Source organism: Elephas maximus, chromosome 13 (assembly GCF_024166365.1).
Source record: "Elephas maximus indicus isolate mEleMax1 chromosome 13, mEleMax1 primary haplotype, whole genome shotgun sequence".
NCBI classification, from domain to species: Eukaryota; Metazoa; Chordata; class Mammalia; order Proboscidea; family Elephantidae; genus Elephas; species Elephas maximus.
Genome location: NC_064831.1, coordinates 95,607,720 through 95,624,221, shown reverse-complemented (window position 1 = coordinate 95,624,221; position 16,502 = coordinate 95,607,720). Strand labels below are relative to the sequence as shown.

Genomic DNA, 16,502 nt, shown 5'->3' with positions numbered 1-16,502 from the left:
CCCGACCGAAAAAACATGCAGGGGTCGAGACAAAAGACCAGATGGAAACCTGTGCCCTCATGCAGGTGGAGACTCAGCCCCAGGACACAGTGACAGTCTCCCCAGGTGTCCTCTGGGTGTGGGGATCAAGGGCTGTGCCCTCATGCCGGTGGGGACTCAGCCCCAGGATACACGAGATCACCACAAGGCCTAATAATACCCGTTACCGAGGACACAACCCACCACCTAGTAGCTGCTCCAGAATGAAACTTAAAATAGGTACCTGGTTCAAGTTCTGTCTGAATGTTTCTGTTCTCCAATGGGGACTTGCGGGTTGTCCAGTTCAGAGTTGGTGCTACCCAGAAAGTCCTCCTGACCCAATGGAGGGTCAAGGGCACCCTCTGGAGGAGGTTTCAGGACCCAACTTACCCAAGCCAGAGTCTCCACTGAGTCCCCTCTGGGGTACCGAATGAAGCCATCGACTGATAGGTTCTTGTCAAGCAGACTAGTAAATTGAAGTCAGCCAGATGCGGGACTGGAAGAACAGAAAGGTTTATTCACAGTTTGCAAGCAGGCACGGTCTCGTGACCTAAGGCTGCCAGCTCCCTGAGCCAGGGCGGATTTGCCCCTTTTGTAGGGAGTGACATACGTGTGCGTGAACAGTGAGGGGAGGATCTCCAGTCTCGTGATGGATGCACAGTCCGCATAGTTTTAGTGAATGGGTTTTTGCACACGGCTCTAAAGATACTGCGCACAGCCCTGAAAAAATGGCGGTGGCGCTACTGCCACCTCAGGAAGGTCGTATAGCAGGTGGATCGGGGTCAGTGTGCCTGCACCTTGGCCTCCTGCCAGGAGAGGACAAGAAACCTGGGGAATTGACCAATCATGGTGAAGTGCTGTAAAAGCTGTAACCAATAATGTAGCAAGAGTAGACTCTTCTGACAAACAACTGTTATGGGATGGTTAATAACCTTTTCAAGACTTCCTACTTCAATTTTAGTGTTGCCCCCTCTGACAGTGTCAGGGGTTGGATCCACACCCCCCTAGAGACACCACTGATGTGGCCTCAGAGAGGCGAGGGCACCTGTCCAGGGAGATCGGCAAGGCGGGGAGAGAAGTAAGGGGAAGAGAATGGTGAGTTTTATTTACTGCACACCACAAGAGACTGGAAGAAACCCGGAGGCCAAGTCCTGTAGAAAACTTGTGCTGACTTCCACGCTTGTCCAGTATTTTGCTGGAAATAGTTGAAGGTCAGGTGTATAAAGAATACCAGAGAAGTGGTTTTTTTGTTTCCACATTTGCCCTAATATATCTGTCATCTTGTAACTCTGTCCTCTAGGGTCGCTATGAGTCGGAATCGACTCGACGGCAGTGGGTTTGGTGTTTTTTGGTTTTGTATATAAACAGGAAACAGATAAAAGCAAAGGGATTTATAAGGTTTTCTGAATTCTCTCCACCTTCCATTGGAAAAAAAAAAAAAAACACTAGATAGAACCGGTGATGACAGAAGCTCAAGTTTTCTGACTCAAATCCTCCCATGTTTTCCTCTTTTTATCTTTTCCCTTCTCTTCCTTCACTTATCATCTTGTTGTTGTTGTTAGGTGCAGTGGAGTCGGTTCCAACCCATAGCAACCCTGCGTACCACAGAGCGAAACACTGCCCAGTCCTGTGCCGTGCTTGCAGTTGTTATGCTGGAGCCCATTGTTGCAGCCACTGTGTCAGTCTGTCTCTTTGAGGGTCTTCCTCTTTCCCACCGACCCTGTACTTTACCAAGCGTGATTTCTTTTTCCATGGACTGATCCTTCCTGACAACACGTGCAAAGTGTGTAAGATGCAGTCTCGTCGTCCTTCCAGGGAGCATTCTGGATGTACTTTCCTCATCATAGGGCAACATTTTCCAGTAATCTGAGAGTCCTTGTTAGGGAGAAGGTATCAGGTGGTAATGCCCCAAAGTTGTCCTGAACATTTGTGATAAATCCTTTAACTAGCACCTTCAGAAAGTGTTCAAGGGGATGAGCCTTTAACGATGTTCAATTTCTCTCCTAGAAAGTGGTCTCTCTGTTTCATCTATTGAAACTTACAGTCTTATCCATTCTTTGAAGTTGCATCTCAAACTGAACCAGCTCTTTATTGATTAGTCTTTGCTACAAATCTCGAAATTTCTTAAGCATCTGCCACGGCAAGTCACCACGGCTAAGTGAGGTACCACATGCAGAGAAGTGCACTGCAACAGTAATAGCCATTGAGCCATCTCAGCACTTCGTTGAAGAGGTGATACGTATACATGAAAAAATAATTATAATAATGGGCTGGGCACAGCTTATTAAAGTGAATCTCTAATTAATAGGTGATACTCAAGCTTTGCTATTAACACACTCTCTGCTCCTCCTATTAAGTCAGCATTTTAGTTCATATACTGTCGCAGATAGTCTTTTGCAAAAAACTGTTACGGCTCATAAAACAAAGAGTTATCTCTTAGAAAGTGGGAACTGCCCATAAGACGTACACCGTAGATACTAAAAATTAAGAATCAAAAGAATGTAAAGAATTTCATAGGAAGGAGAGAGTTAAAACGTGATGGTTTAGAAACATCAACTTTGATGTCAGCTACAGCTGGGCTTGAGGCTCAACGCTTACCACATGACCTTGGAGAAAATTCCCTAACCTCTGTAAGACCTAATTTCCTTATCTCTAAAATGGGAAAAGTGTTAGTATCTGATCAATAGAGGAGCTGTGAGGATTAAGCAAAATGAAGAAAGTGCTCACTATGGCCATGAAGACTGATAGGCAGAGTCCAGCCACCGTATGGTACATCTCCACCTGTGTAACCTTGATTTCACAGTTTACCTAGGCAAGATAACAGACTATTCATAGTAGTAGTAATGCACAACTCGAAACAGTGAGACCAGCCCACGTGTCTATCCTGGGAAGATGGAAAATTGGCCAGTTGCCTTTAAGCTGTGGTATTCTGTCCCCTACTGATGATAAAACCCAGCAGTTCTTAAAACATGGAGAATGAATGCCTAGAGACTGACGTCTATCAGCATTAGGGAAAATAACCAGCTTTATTATTATGAAAGGCAGCTTTGTTTCAAATACAGTTTCCACTTGTATATGATATTAAAAAGTTTCCAAGTTAAAATAACAACAGTCAAAAACAGTGTGGGTGAGTTGGAGGATTACTATGAGCAACTAATTTTAATTCAGAAAAGTTGTAGATCGGTATTCCTATAAAAAAGTGTTTGTAATACCTTCCAACAGCATTATTTCACCAAAATTTTTTTATCAGTAGTTACTATAATACCGAAATACCAAAGGTACTGTGAAATCAGAGCCCCCAGAGTAAGTAAGTGTTCCATAATGAAAGAGAGTGGTCTCCACATCATAAAAAGTAGTAAGTTGTGGACTGAAGACCTGAAGTAGTGGTTGCAGAAAAACACCATGCGTACCAAAGCGTCATCAAAATACATGCTGTCTTTAGTTGCTGAATAATTTTTTTAACAGTGCACTACCATGTGTATGGTAGGTGCACAGTAAAGTTTCATGGGCTTCTTTAAAAGCATAAAAGGCATTAGAAAATCTCAAGTACTTATATTTATAGCAAGTTATTGACGTAACCTTTCTGAAAGTGCTAATGATTATAATCCTTGGTGTTTATTGTTTACTTTGTGCCAGGCGTTGTTCTAAACCTTTTATATATGTTACTCATTTTAGCCTCCTGACAGTCCTATGAGGTAGATAAGTTCATTTTGCATATGAGGAAAGAAAGGCATAGAGAGGTTAAGTAACTAGCCCATGTTACACAGCTAATGGTGCGGTCAAGATTTGAATGAAGATAGTCTAGCACCAGAATTTACACTCTTAACCATAAGAGTTACAAGATATATACAAAATTTGAAGATGAAATTGTAAGTAAAAATATGAATATCAGGGAGACAGCGTTTTTATATACGTATTTGTATAACTACTGCAGAAACCTGAATGTACAGAGAAACACCAATAATTAGTGGAACAACAACAAAAAAACCAAACCCATTGCTGTCGAGTCCATTCCAACTCATAGTGACCCTATAGGACAGATAGCACTGCCCCCTAGAGTTTCCAAGGAGCAGCTATTGGGTCCTAACTGCCAACCTCTTAACCGCTGCACCACCAGGGCTCCAGTCAACAGAATGTATTCGTTGTGAGTAGATACGATTTGAATGAGGCAGCCTCAACCCAAAGGTATTGGGAAAGCACTCCAAAGAGCATAATAAGAACAGGTTATACAGTCCAGTCCTGGGAGGATAGTCTCCTGAAGGTCATTGTAATTCTCCAGAAGAGGTCAATGCCTACCACCTCTGCTACAACTACTTACTAGGCTATTGTCTGACTTGAAGGTGACTTGAGGAAAACAGTTCCTTAAAGGCTCAAGGTTCAAAAGGACACCTGAGGGCAAAAATTAAAGGGGAAGAGAATATAACTTCCCAGATGATGTGCATTTATTGTAAGAAATTCGTACTGATAAAGGTACATGTTTCTTTTTTCTTTTATGATATTGTGTTTTTGGTAAAAGTTTACATAGCAAATTAAATCCCAATTTAACAATCTCTATGCATATTGTTCAATGACATTGGTTAAGGTTTTCACAATGTGTCAGCGTTCTCATTATTTCCATTCTGGTTGTTCTCTTTGCATTAATCTAGTTTCCCTGCCCGCCCCCCCGCTTCTCATCTTTGCTTTAGGGTAAATGTTGACAATTTGGTCTCGTATAGATGATTATTTAAAGGAGCACAGTACTCACGAGTGCTATTGTTTATTTTTTGAGTCAGTCTGTTATTTGGCTGAAAGATGACCTCCTGGAGTGTCTTCAGTTTCAACTTTAAAGGGTACCTCAGGGTGATAGTCTCAGGGGTTCCTCTAGTTTCTGCTGGTCCAGTAAGCCCGGCCTTTTTTTTTTTTTTTTTTTGGAGTTTTGAGTTTTGTTCTACATTTTTCTCCCATTGTATCCAGGACCATCTGTTGTGTCCCTGGTCAGAATGGTCGGTAGAGGTAACTGGGCACCGTCCGGTTCTTCTTGTCTCAGGATAGATGAGGCCGTGATTTGTGTAGACTATTAGTCCTGTAGACGAGTTTCTTCTTTGAGTCTTTGGTTTCCTTCTTTCTCTTTTGCTGCAGACAAGTACAGACCAGTAGCTGTATCTTAGATGGTGACTCACAAGCTTTTAAGACCCCAGATGAACTCAGCAAACTAGGATGTAGAACAATTGACCAAGTTGTCCCAGGAGACTATGGTCCTAAACCTTCAAAGCCAGTAAACCTAATCCCATGAGGTATTTGGTTATACCTAGGAAGTGTCTATAAGTGTGCCCCCATATGCTTTATTACATGTGTGAATGTATCTAGCACACAAACATGTTTATGCATAAGCCCACAGATATACCTATAAGTGCACGTCCATACGCACACGTGTGCCTTCCTGTGCACATACATGGATGCATCTCTACCTGTGTAACCACACGTGTGTTTTTTGGTTGATAATTACTGTTGTTGCTTATACTTATGTACTTGGCAGTGTCCTAATTTACCTTGTTCAGGTTGTACAGACTTCACCCATGTTGGGTATTGCCTTTCCCATCACCAAAAATGACAAGTGCCTGCTCTCTGGAAGGAGCCCTGGTAGCACAGTGGCTGAGCGTTTGTCTGCTAACCAAAAGGTGGGCGGTTTGAATCCATCAGCCGCTCCTTGGAAACCCTATGCAGCAGTTCTGCTCTGTCCTGTAGGGTCGCTATGAGTCAGCATCGACTCAACAGCAACGAGTTTACTATCTAGAAAGTGATCCCCCCTCCCTCCCCCTCATCCCTGGTAACCACCAAGAATGTTGCTTTCTGTATAATATTTGTTCTTTTGTGGTTGACTTTTTTCACTCAACAGAATGTCCTCCAGGTTCACCCATGTTATAAGATGTTTCGAGGACTCATCATTATTCTTTATAGCTGCGTAGTATTCCATTCTGTGTATGTACCACAATTTGTATATCTGTTCATCCATTGGTGGGCACTGAGATTGTTTCCAGCTTCTTGTTGTTGTGAATAATGCAGTCAACATAGCTGTGCATCTGTCTGTGTCACAGCTGTTACATCCCTAGGGTATATACCTAGGAGTAAGATTGCTGGATCAGAAGGTATTTCTATTTCTAGCTTTTTGAGGAAGTGCCGTACTGTTTTCCACAGTGGTTGTACCATTTACAGTCCCACCAACAGTATGTAAGAGTGCCAGTCTCCCCACAACCTTGCCAGTATTTGTTACGTTTTTTGATCAGTGCGATTTTTGCAGGGATGAGATGGTATCTCATTGTAGTTTTAATTTGCATTTCTCTGATGGCTAGTGGTTGTGCGAGCATCTTTTCATGTGTTTGTTGGCCGTGTGAGTGTCCTTTTTGGTGAAGTGTGAATGTCCTTTTTGGTGAAGTGTCTGTGTCCTTTGCCCTTTTTTTTTTTTTTGTCTTTTTGTTGTTGTTGAACTTCTCTATGTATTTTAGAGGTTAGACACATATGAGATATGTCGTTCCCAAAGATTTTTTTCCCAGTCTGTAGGTTCTCTTTTTACTCTTCTGATAAAGTCTTTTCCTGGGCTTAAGTATTTAACTTAGGAGGTCTCAGGTATCTAATTTGTCTTCTGTTTTTCATGCATTTGTAGTTATGTATGATAGTCTGTTTCTGAAAAAAAAAAAGAAAATTGGGTCCCATAGTTTTGACCCTGTGTTATTGTCCAGGAACTTTATAGTTTTAGCTTTAACATTTATGTCTTTGATCCGTTTTGAGTTAGCTTTGGTGTATGATGTGAGGTATGGATCCTGTTTCATTTTTCTGCAACTGGAAATCCAGTTTTGCCAGCACCCATTGGTTAAAGAGACTCTTTCTTCCCCCGTTGAATGGACTTTGACCCCTTTTCGAAAATCAGCTGCTCACAGATGGAAGGATTTACTTCTGGGTTCTTAGTTCTGTTCCATTGGCCTGTGTGTCTGTCATTGAACCAGCGCCAGGCTGTTTTGATTACTGTGGCTGTATAGTATGTTTTGAGACTGGGAAGTGTAAGGCCTCCTACTTTGTCCTTCCTCAGTATTGCTTTGGCTATTTGGGGCCTCTTTCCTTTCCATGTAAAATTGATGGTTAGTCTTTCCATTTCAGTAAAGAATATTGTTGGGTTTGAATCAGGATTGCTCTGTATTGCTTTGGGTAATGTCTTAGGTTGGGTTCTCTGGAGAAGCAAAACAAGTGAAGTGTTTGAATATATATACATAGAGATTTATTCTAAGGAAATGGCTCACACAGTTGAAGAGGCTGAAAAGTCCCAAGTCTGTGAGTCACGCGGAAGCTTCTTCTGACTCATGTAGCTACTGGGGCTGATGGACCCCAGATTGGCAGGGGAAGCTGATGGATCTCAAGATCAGCAGGTAAGCTGCTCGCTCAGGTGCCAAGAATGAGAGTTCAGATGAACAGGAGCCAGCTGCGTGATCCAGATCAAGCAAAAGATAACAAGTTTTACCAGAAAGTTCACCCGTATTGACTGTAGGCTACACTCCCAAGGAAACCCTTTTTCAACTGAAACCCTCTTTCAGCATTCATCATGGAGGCAGTTAGATCTCATCATGGAGGCGATTCCATCATTACGTAGCTACCAAACTACATCATAACTGCCAAACCACCGAGAACGGTGGCCCAGCCAAGCTGACAGACAACCTTAACCATCACAGGTAGTAATGACATTTTTGCCATGTTAAGTCTTCCAATCCATGAGTATGGAATGTTCATCCATTTATGTAGGTTTCTTTTAGTTTTCTTGCAGTGGTGTTTTGTAATTTTCACTGTATAGATCTTTTATATCCCTGATTAGGTTTATTCCTAGGTATTTTACCATTTCAGAGGCTACTTTAAATGGTATTGTTTTCTTGATTTCCTTTTTGAAATTCTCCTTGAGAGCGTAAAGGAACCTGACTGATTGTTGTGTGTTGACCTTATACCCAGCCACTTTGGTGACTCCTTCTATTTAGGTCCAGGAGCTTTCTTGTAGAATCTCTGGGGATATCTATGTATAGGATTGTGTCATCTGTGAATAGGGATAGTTTTACTTCCTTTCCAGTTTGTAAAGACACGTGTTTCCATTATAATCCGTGCACATACCTTGGCATAAAGGAAGAGTGAAATGAAAACAGTGTATTCCAAAGGCTGGTTTTGATTTATGCTATGGTGCAGTAGTGAGTTACACTTTCTAAAATGAATGGCCTTTGTCCTTGAGAGAAAATCCTTGGAATTTCCTGGGTAATTGAAGTGTTTTTGTTATCAAGGACCTCCGGGCATGCTTTAGAGTTTGTGGAAATGAGTGGGGCCTACACAGACCAAACCCAGTCAGCTAACCTCAGAAAGGGAGGAGGGCACGATTTGATCAATCATGCATACTCAATGAGGCCCCAATCATGACTATGTAGTGAAGTCAGTGAAAGGGTTTGAACATAGTTCTTTGGCCTTCCTGGTTGGAAAAAGACATTCATGTGTGGGAGATGGTCACGCATCCCTGGGGGCAGTACCTGAGGACGTGGGTGCTGTACACTGGGATTTCTCCCAGACCTCACCCTTTGTGTTTCCCTTTGTATCTTTTCAGGCTGTAATAAATTGGTAACTGTGTTACCAGTCGCCAGCCTGACACAAAGGGTCCTTGTCTTTTCACCAAGTAAGAATACACAGGGAGTAAGATACATGCGGAATAAGAATACACGCGAGAGAAAGATAAACTTTATCTTCAGCAAGCTTTGTTTTGCTTGAGTCAAGCATAAGGAGTCATTGGGGGACTAAGCCTTGCCAAAAGACTGACTTGGAAAGGGAAGCAAGCCTGGCTGGGGCTTATATGGGTTCGGCGGAGACGATAGAGTAATGAATATTCAGTGGGCTTCTTTCAAGGGGTGGGTACTTCTCAGAATGGCAAAGCATGTTAATTAGGTTGTGTGCGCATCTGGCATCCAAGATGGAACCCATTGATATTCAAGATGAAGTCATCTCGGCAGCCCTTGGCATCACTTATTGTGGGATATAGAAGAAGCGCACTGATCTCTGCCACTGCGTCGCCATCCTTGGAGGGCTAAGGAAGGTTAAACAGTGGTTACACTTTGTGCTTCCGCACATGTGGGAGCCTGTAAAGGGGGAAGCAACTAGAAGAATACTAAGAAGGAGATAGTAATTCACAGGTTGTTTCAACCTTTTTTCATGTTGACAGGGTGTGGTTCCTGTTTACCCAGCTTCTAGATGGTCATCTTTTAACAGCTCTTTTGTTCTGCCAGCACAGTTAACCCTATCTGTCTCAACTGTAAGTATAGATAAACCAAAACCAAACCCGCTGCCCTCAAGTCGATTCTGACTCATAGCGACCCTACAGGACGGAGTAGAACTGCCCCATAGAGTTTCCAAGGAGCGTCTGGCGGATTCGAACTGCTGACCTCTTGGTTAGCAGCCGAACCACTTAACTACTACGCCACCAGGGTTTCCGTAAGTATAGATACTCTCCGCAAGTGCTGAGTCCTTCTAGTGAATTACAGAATCCACCAGGGCAGTGAGAGCCAGCAGGGGCTGGTGTGTGCCTGTTTGGCACTCTGAAGGGCTATGTCCTTTTAACATGTGTCTGCTGACCTGGCCCTGAATGGCTAGAGATGAGAGAGAGAAGGGGCTGGCAGGTCAGAAGTTAGGGGGCTGGAGACCCCTGAGCTTGCAGCCGGTACCTGCTGACCTGCCCCAGATGGCAGAGGATAAGAGAGAGTGCCACTTGGAGCTGCTAACAGTGAGGATGGAGAAATAGGACTGTGTGAAATGAGCTCCTTCATGTGGCCTTTTGCCTTGGTTCTTTGGAAAGACAGCTTGAGAGGCTTTTCCCGTAAGCCCTGAGGAGTTAGTTTTGCCCTATTTTTCTATCCAGAGGTTTGTAACTTTTGTCCAGGTTGATTGACATTTCCTGGGGAAGCTGTAAACAACTTGTGGCTTGATACTTTTTGTCTGGTCTGAGCTGCAGCCTGCCCTGTGTGTGATTGGTATGCTCCTTGCAGGGATTCGTCAATTGATTAAGCAAGTGTGGTGATGATAACCTTTTATGCAAATGAAGTGTCTATGGTCTACCAAGAGGGGACTGGTCAGTTCGTGGCCTCCTGGGCGGGTACATGCCTTGAAGTTGACAAGGAGTTGTGTATGTATGCGCCCAACCCAATGGGTTTTGGAGATACAAAGGAGCAGAAGGAAGAAAGAAGAGGGAAGAAGCAGAGAGAGAGAGAGAGGAAGCCCCTAAAAAGCTGTAACTTGGGTCAAGGGCTATAAAACAATGAAGATAGTGACAGACCCAGAAGGGGCCCTTAAGGAGGTAGTGACAGATGTCAGAGCCAAGAAGAACCTGTCCAGAGGGGGCTGCGAGGAGCCTGGCCTGAGGGGGCTGCGAGGAAGCCTGGATGGCTGAGAGAGCTGTCCTGCACTGAAGAAGGGAGACTTTGCCTACATGCTTCCTGTTCCAGAGTTGTACCCTGTTCCTTCCTTAATAAACCACTGAATTGTAAGTATGGTCTGTGCCTTCTGTGTGGCCTTTGCAATGGATTATTGAACCCAGAAGAGAAGTAGAGAGTGCCATGGGAGGGATGGCTGGTGTCAGAATTGGTAAAAAGGTTGAAGGGTGGAGGGTATGTCTGACTTCCATTTCAAAGGAATCAGCTGTGGGCTGATCCTGGTCATTATCCGCTCTGAAGTTAGACAGGTTCTGATGCTACTGCCGCCATTTTACAGAAGGTAAGGACTGGATCCACTTCCAGGTGGGAGCTGGATTCGTGCTGACCCTCACCACTCAGTTAGCAAAGAAGGTGGGGTTTGCCCACTGCGCCCCTTAGTGCACCTGGTATTTCAGATGCTTGAACCCTAAATGGCTCCCTTTTTAAGGAACATAAAAGTTAACAGAAAAACAGAAGCCTAGAAAAATAAATCAGATTAAACACCAGATTAAATGCCAGTTTTGCTTGCAAAGGATATTGGCTTCATGAAAAAGTTAGTTTTGAAATTGGAAGCTGAAACTGAAGACAAGAATGGCCAAGTTATATGACAGTGAATAGAGATTGACTTTTATTACTCAGTCATGTGTAAATGGGTTAATAGGAACGTACTTTTATTTACTTACTTTGGTGAGTAAAAAATTATATCTGGTAATAGTTTTGAACAGGTTAAAAATATGTATATGGTGCTGTGAAAGCCACAGGTTGAACGATGAAGAGAAAACTTCTGGGCTTCTTATCAAACTAACTTGAACGTACTTCTGATGAATGTCTTTTTAAGTATGTCTCAAACCAGATATGCAAAAATCAGACTTGAAAACCTTTTACGTGTTCTAAAGTTAGATTAAGGTTCCTCGGTGGCACAAACAGTTTGAGTTCGACTCCTCAGTGAAAGGTTGGTGGTTCAAAGCTACCCAGTGGCGCCTTGACAGAAGGGCCTGGCACTCGACTTCCTCAGGATTGTGGTGGTATTGGCTGCTGTCGAGCTGGCCCCTAACTCCTGGTGACCCCAGGCTGGCACTCGACTTCCTCAGGATTGTGGTGGTGTTGGCTGCTGTCGAGCTAGCCCCTAACTCCTGGTGACCCCAGGCTGGCACTCGACTTCCTCAGGATTGTGGTGGTGTTGGCTGCTGTCGAGCTGGCCCCTAACTCCTGGTGACCCCAGCCTGGCACTCGACTTCCTCAGGACTGTGGTGGTATTGGCTGCTGTCGAGCTGGCCCCTAACTCCTGGTGACCCCAGCCTGGCACTCGACTTCTTCAGGACTGTGGTGCTGTTGGCTGCTGTCGAGCTGGCCCCTAACTCCTGGTGACCCCAGCCTGGCACTCGACTTCCTCAGGACTGTGGTGCTGTTGGCCGCTGTCGAGCTGGCCCCTAACTCCTGGTGACCCCAGCCTGGCACTCGACTTCCTCAGGACTGTGGTGGTATTGGCTGCTGTCGAGCTGGCCCCTAACTCCTGGTGACCCCAGCCTGGCACTCGACTTCTTCAGGACTGTGGTGCTGTTGGCTGCTGTCGAGCTGGCCCCTAACTCCTGGTGACCCCAGCCTGGCACTCGACTTCTTCAGGACTGTGGTGCTGTTGGCTGCTGTCGAGCTGGCCCCTAACTCCTGGTGACCCCAGCCTGGCACTCGACTTCTTCAGGACTGTGGTGCTGTTGGCTGCTGTCGAGCTGGCCCCTAACTCCTGGTGACCCCAGCCTGGCACTCGACTTCTTCAGGACTGTGGTGCTGTTGGCTGCTGTCGAGCTGGCCCCTAACTCCTGGTGACCCCAGCCTGGCACTCGACTTCCTCAGGACTATGGTGGTGTTGGCTGCTGTCGAGCTGGCCCCTGACTCCTGGTGACCCCAGCCTGGCACTCGACTTCCTCAGGACTGTGGTGGTGTTGGCTGCTGTCAAGCTGGCCCCTGACTCCTGGTGACCCCAGCCTGGCACTCGACTTCCTCAGGACTGTGGTGCTGTTGGCCGCTGTCGAGCTGGCCCCTAACTCCTGGTGACCCCAGCCTGGCACTCGACTTCCTCAGGACTGTGGTGGTGTTGGCTGCTGTCGAGCTGGCCCCTAACTCCTGGTGACCCCAGCCTGGCACTCGACTTCTTCAGGATTGTGGTGGTGTTGGCCGCTGTCGAGCTGGCCCCTAACTCCTGGTGACCCCAGCCTGGCACTCGAGTTCTTCAGGATTGTGGTGGTGTTGGCTGCTGTCGAGCTGGCCCCTAACTCCTGGTGATCCCAGCCTGGCACTCGACTTCTTCAGGATTGTGGTGGTGTTGGCTGCTGTCGAGCTGGCCCCTAACTCCTGGTGATCCCAGCCTGGCACTCGACTTCTTCAGGATTGTAGTGGTGTTGGCCGCTGTCGAGCTGGCCCCTAACTCCTGGTGATCCCAGCCTGGTACTCGACTTCTTCAGGATTGTGGTGGTGTTGGCTGCTGTCGAGCTGGCCCCTAACTCCTGGTGACCCCAGTCTGGCACTCGACTTCTTCAGGATTGTGGTGGTGTTGGCTGCTGTCAAGCTGGCCCCTAACTCCTGGTGACCCCAGGCGTTACAGAGTAGGACTGTTCCACAGGGTTTTCCTGGCTGTAATCTTTATGGAAGCAGTTTGCCAGGCCTTTCTTCTGTGGAGCCGCTGGGTGGTTCAGGCTGTCAGCCTTTAGGTTAGCAGCTGATCACAAACCGCTTTGGCCGCTCAGGCTGCTTTTCCTCGAGATGACAGTGACTGAAAACCCTAAGTAGCACAGCTCTACTCTGAAACACACGGGGTTCCTGTGAGTTGTGTGGCAACAGGGTAAAATTTGTACAACTGCAGATTTACTAAAAACCATTGAATTGTATACTTTAAATGGGTGAATTTTATGGTATGTTAACTATCTCAACAAAGCTGTTAAAAAAGCTAATTTAAGTGATTAGTCACAATTGTATGATACTTTACATGCAGATTTCATATGCTTTCTTTAATAAGAAATTAGTTGCCATTGTTGAGTCCATTTCAACTAATGGCGACCACATGTGTTGCAGAGTAGACCTGTGCTCATAGGGTTTTAATGGCCGATCACCTGACCTTTCTTCCGAGACACCTCTGGGTAGGTTCAAACCACCAGCCTTGCGGTTTGCACCGCCCAGAGACTCATCGTATAACTTGTTGAGGAGCAGCACCATTTTACATCCTTAAGAGCCATGTTCAGCCAGTTTCCATCAAGGCCCTCGAATGCGTGGGGACTCCAAGTGCTGCGCAGTAGAACTGTGTTCCTTAGGGTTTTCAAGGCTATGACCTTGGAAGCAGATTGCCAGGGCTTTCTTCCGAGATGCCTCTGGGCGGTTTCTACCACCAAACTTTCAGTTAGTAGTCAAGTGCTCAGCGGTGTGCACCACTCAGGGGCTCAGTAGCAATGTAAGAGGTTCCCATCTCCACATCCTCACCAGCACTTGCTATCCTCCCCACCCCCACCTTTTTAATCACTGTTACAGCCGTCCTGGTGAGTGTGAAGTGGTATCTCATTGTGGTTTTGATTTGCATTACCCTAATGACACATGATCTGAGCGTGTTTTCCTGTGCTTGTTGGCCATTTGTATTTCTTCATCCCTTTGTTTTAAAGCAGTTGAATTATTGAATCACTGGCATTGCTCTAGTCTCTTCCTGGAATGTATGCTTTGGGGGCCAAAGAAAATCAAAAAAATCAGGAAAGGTGATGTTTCCTTTGTCAAACAAGTTTACGTTTCTAGAGATAAGATAAACCTATGGCATATAGCCTCAAAGTCTTAACTTTAACATTATATGAAGATGTTATTATCTATTTTTCCAATAAAGGAGTTTTTTTTTTTTTTTCCTATTAAAAAGAAGGACCAGTCGTAGTAAATGGTTCCTCTGCACACTGAAATCCAAATGGTAACGAAGTTTATGGAGAAATACAGTTCACAGTGTGGCGCCCGGTTACATGAGTTCCCTGGGTTTCCTTTGCAGGGCCAGAGGTTTTTGAAATGTCCTTAAAGCAAGTAGACATGGAATATAAACCTTCACATTTATTCGGACATCCTCTAATTTATTCCTCTGACATTTCAGTGGTATGTGCCACTGCTGGTAATGAATGGGACGTCTGCCAAGGAAGCTCTAGCTGCCCCATCTCTTGTAGAGGTGACACTGGTGAGGAGAATGAGAAGGAAAAAAAACCCTCAAACTCATTATTTGACATAAAAATTAAAATTTTATACTTGCAACACGAGTAAAAAAAAAAAACGAAACAAAACCCATTGCCATCATATTGATCCCGACTCGTGGCGACCCTGTAGGACAGAGTAGTACACTCATAGGGTTTCCAAAGCTTCCGTATCTTTCACCTGTGAAGCAGCTGGCGGGTTCGAACTGCTGACCCTTGAGTTAGTAGCTGAGCACTTGAACCAGTGTGCCACTAGGACTCCTTGTAATAAGGTACCAGTTATTAATGTATACACTACCCTAAAGCCCACTGACCCTATCTACAGTTTTTAAATATAGGTTGTAGTAAATTTTCGTTGCACCTTGCACCTGCAGTAGAGATGCAAGGTAAAAAGGAAAGAGCAGCTCGACAATGATTGTGGTGCTTGCAAGCATTTTAAAATTCACTGTCCCCATGCCCTCATGAAGTAGTTTCTCCTACCATGAGTAACCCTGCATGCCACCCAGCCAGCAAACAATCGTACGTCATTAGCCATAAGTGTGGCTGAACTTATTAACTACTTACTGTATATCTGGCTCTGTATCATGCTGTTTTCATCAACTACCTAATCTTGCCAGTAAACCAGCAAGGTGTTAATGAGTAGTACCAGATTAAAAAACAAAAACAAAAGAACCTGATATACGATAGGATAGAAAATGCCAGAACACATCACGTTTAGCTTATCTAGTAAGGATTTTATACTCTTTATGAAATTTCGTTTCAGTTGTGCACGTGTGTGTTAGTTGCTGTCAAGTCAGTTCTGACTCATGACTACCCCACGTGTTACAGAGTAGAACCGTTCCATAGGGTTTTCTTGGCTGCAATTTTTTTTTTTTAATTGTGCTTTAGGTGAGAGTTTACAGAGCAGATTATTTTTTCATTAAACAATTAGTGCACAAATTTTTTTATGACAATGCCAACTCCTCAATATGTCAACACTCTCCCCTTCTCCACCCAGGTTCTCTGTTGCCGTACGTCCAGTTTTCCTGTCCCTTCCTTCCTGCCTTCTCATCTTTGCTTTTGGACAGGTGTGCCCATTTAGTCTTGTATACATGGTTGAGTTATGGAGCACGTTCCTTACGTGTATTATTGATTGTTTTATAGAGCTGTCTAATCTTTGGCTGAAGGGTGAATTTCAGGAGTAACTTCAGTTCTGAGTTAAAAGGGTGTCGTGGGGCCATACTCTCGGGGTTGTCTGTAATCTTAAAGGAAGCAGGTTGCCTAGCCTTTTCTTCTGCGGTACCTGTGGGTGGGTTTGAACCACCATCCTTTAGGTTAGAGTGCAAACCATTTGCGCCACATAGGAATCTTGTGTACTTACATGTGTACTGGTTTGGTGTACACTTGTAGTCCATAGAACTGGCCTATGTCAACCTAATGCTAATGAGCTCCCTTGAGTATTTCAGTAATAACTAATATAGACTATGGCATAGCAAAAAACCGTCTTAGGCTGAATTTTGCTTTCTTCTGGCCCTGGTGGCGTAGTGGTTAAGTGCTACGGCTGCTAACCTAAAGGTCGGCAGTTCATATCCACTAGGCGCTCCTTGGAAACTCTATGGGGCAGTTCTTCTCTGTCCTGTAGGGTCAGTATGAGTCGGAATCGACTTGACGGCAACAGGTTTGGTTTTTTTTTTAGATATGTAAGGTTTATTGCCTAACTTGAGTAAGATAGGGTCACCGTGTTTAAAGTTTCAGTTAAAGGGAATTAATTTTACTTCAGCAGAAGCTTTGTGATTCCAGGTAGCGTTGAAATGTTTTTCCTTAAAAGCTAACAACATATGTTTAAAAT

The 16,502-nt window shown here is 44.7% G+C and overlaps 1 protein-coding gene across 2 annotated transcripts in view; it reads left to right on the top strand.

The window, feature by feature from the left end:
* Nucleotides 1-16,502, top strand: part of MCEE (methylmalonyl-CoA epimerase) — a 49,454-nt gene that overhangs the window by 7,415 nt on the left and 25,537 nt on the right. The gene's annotated exons all lie outside the window — the stretch shown is intronic.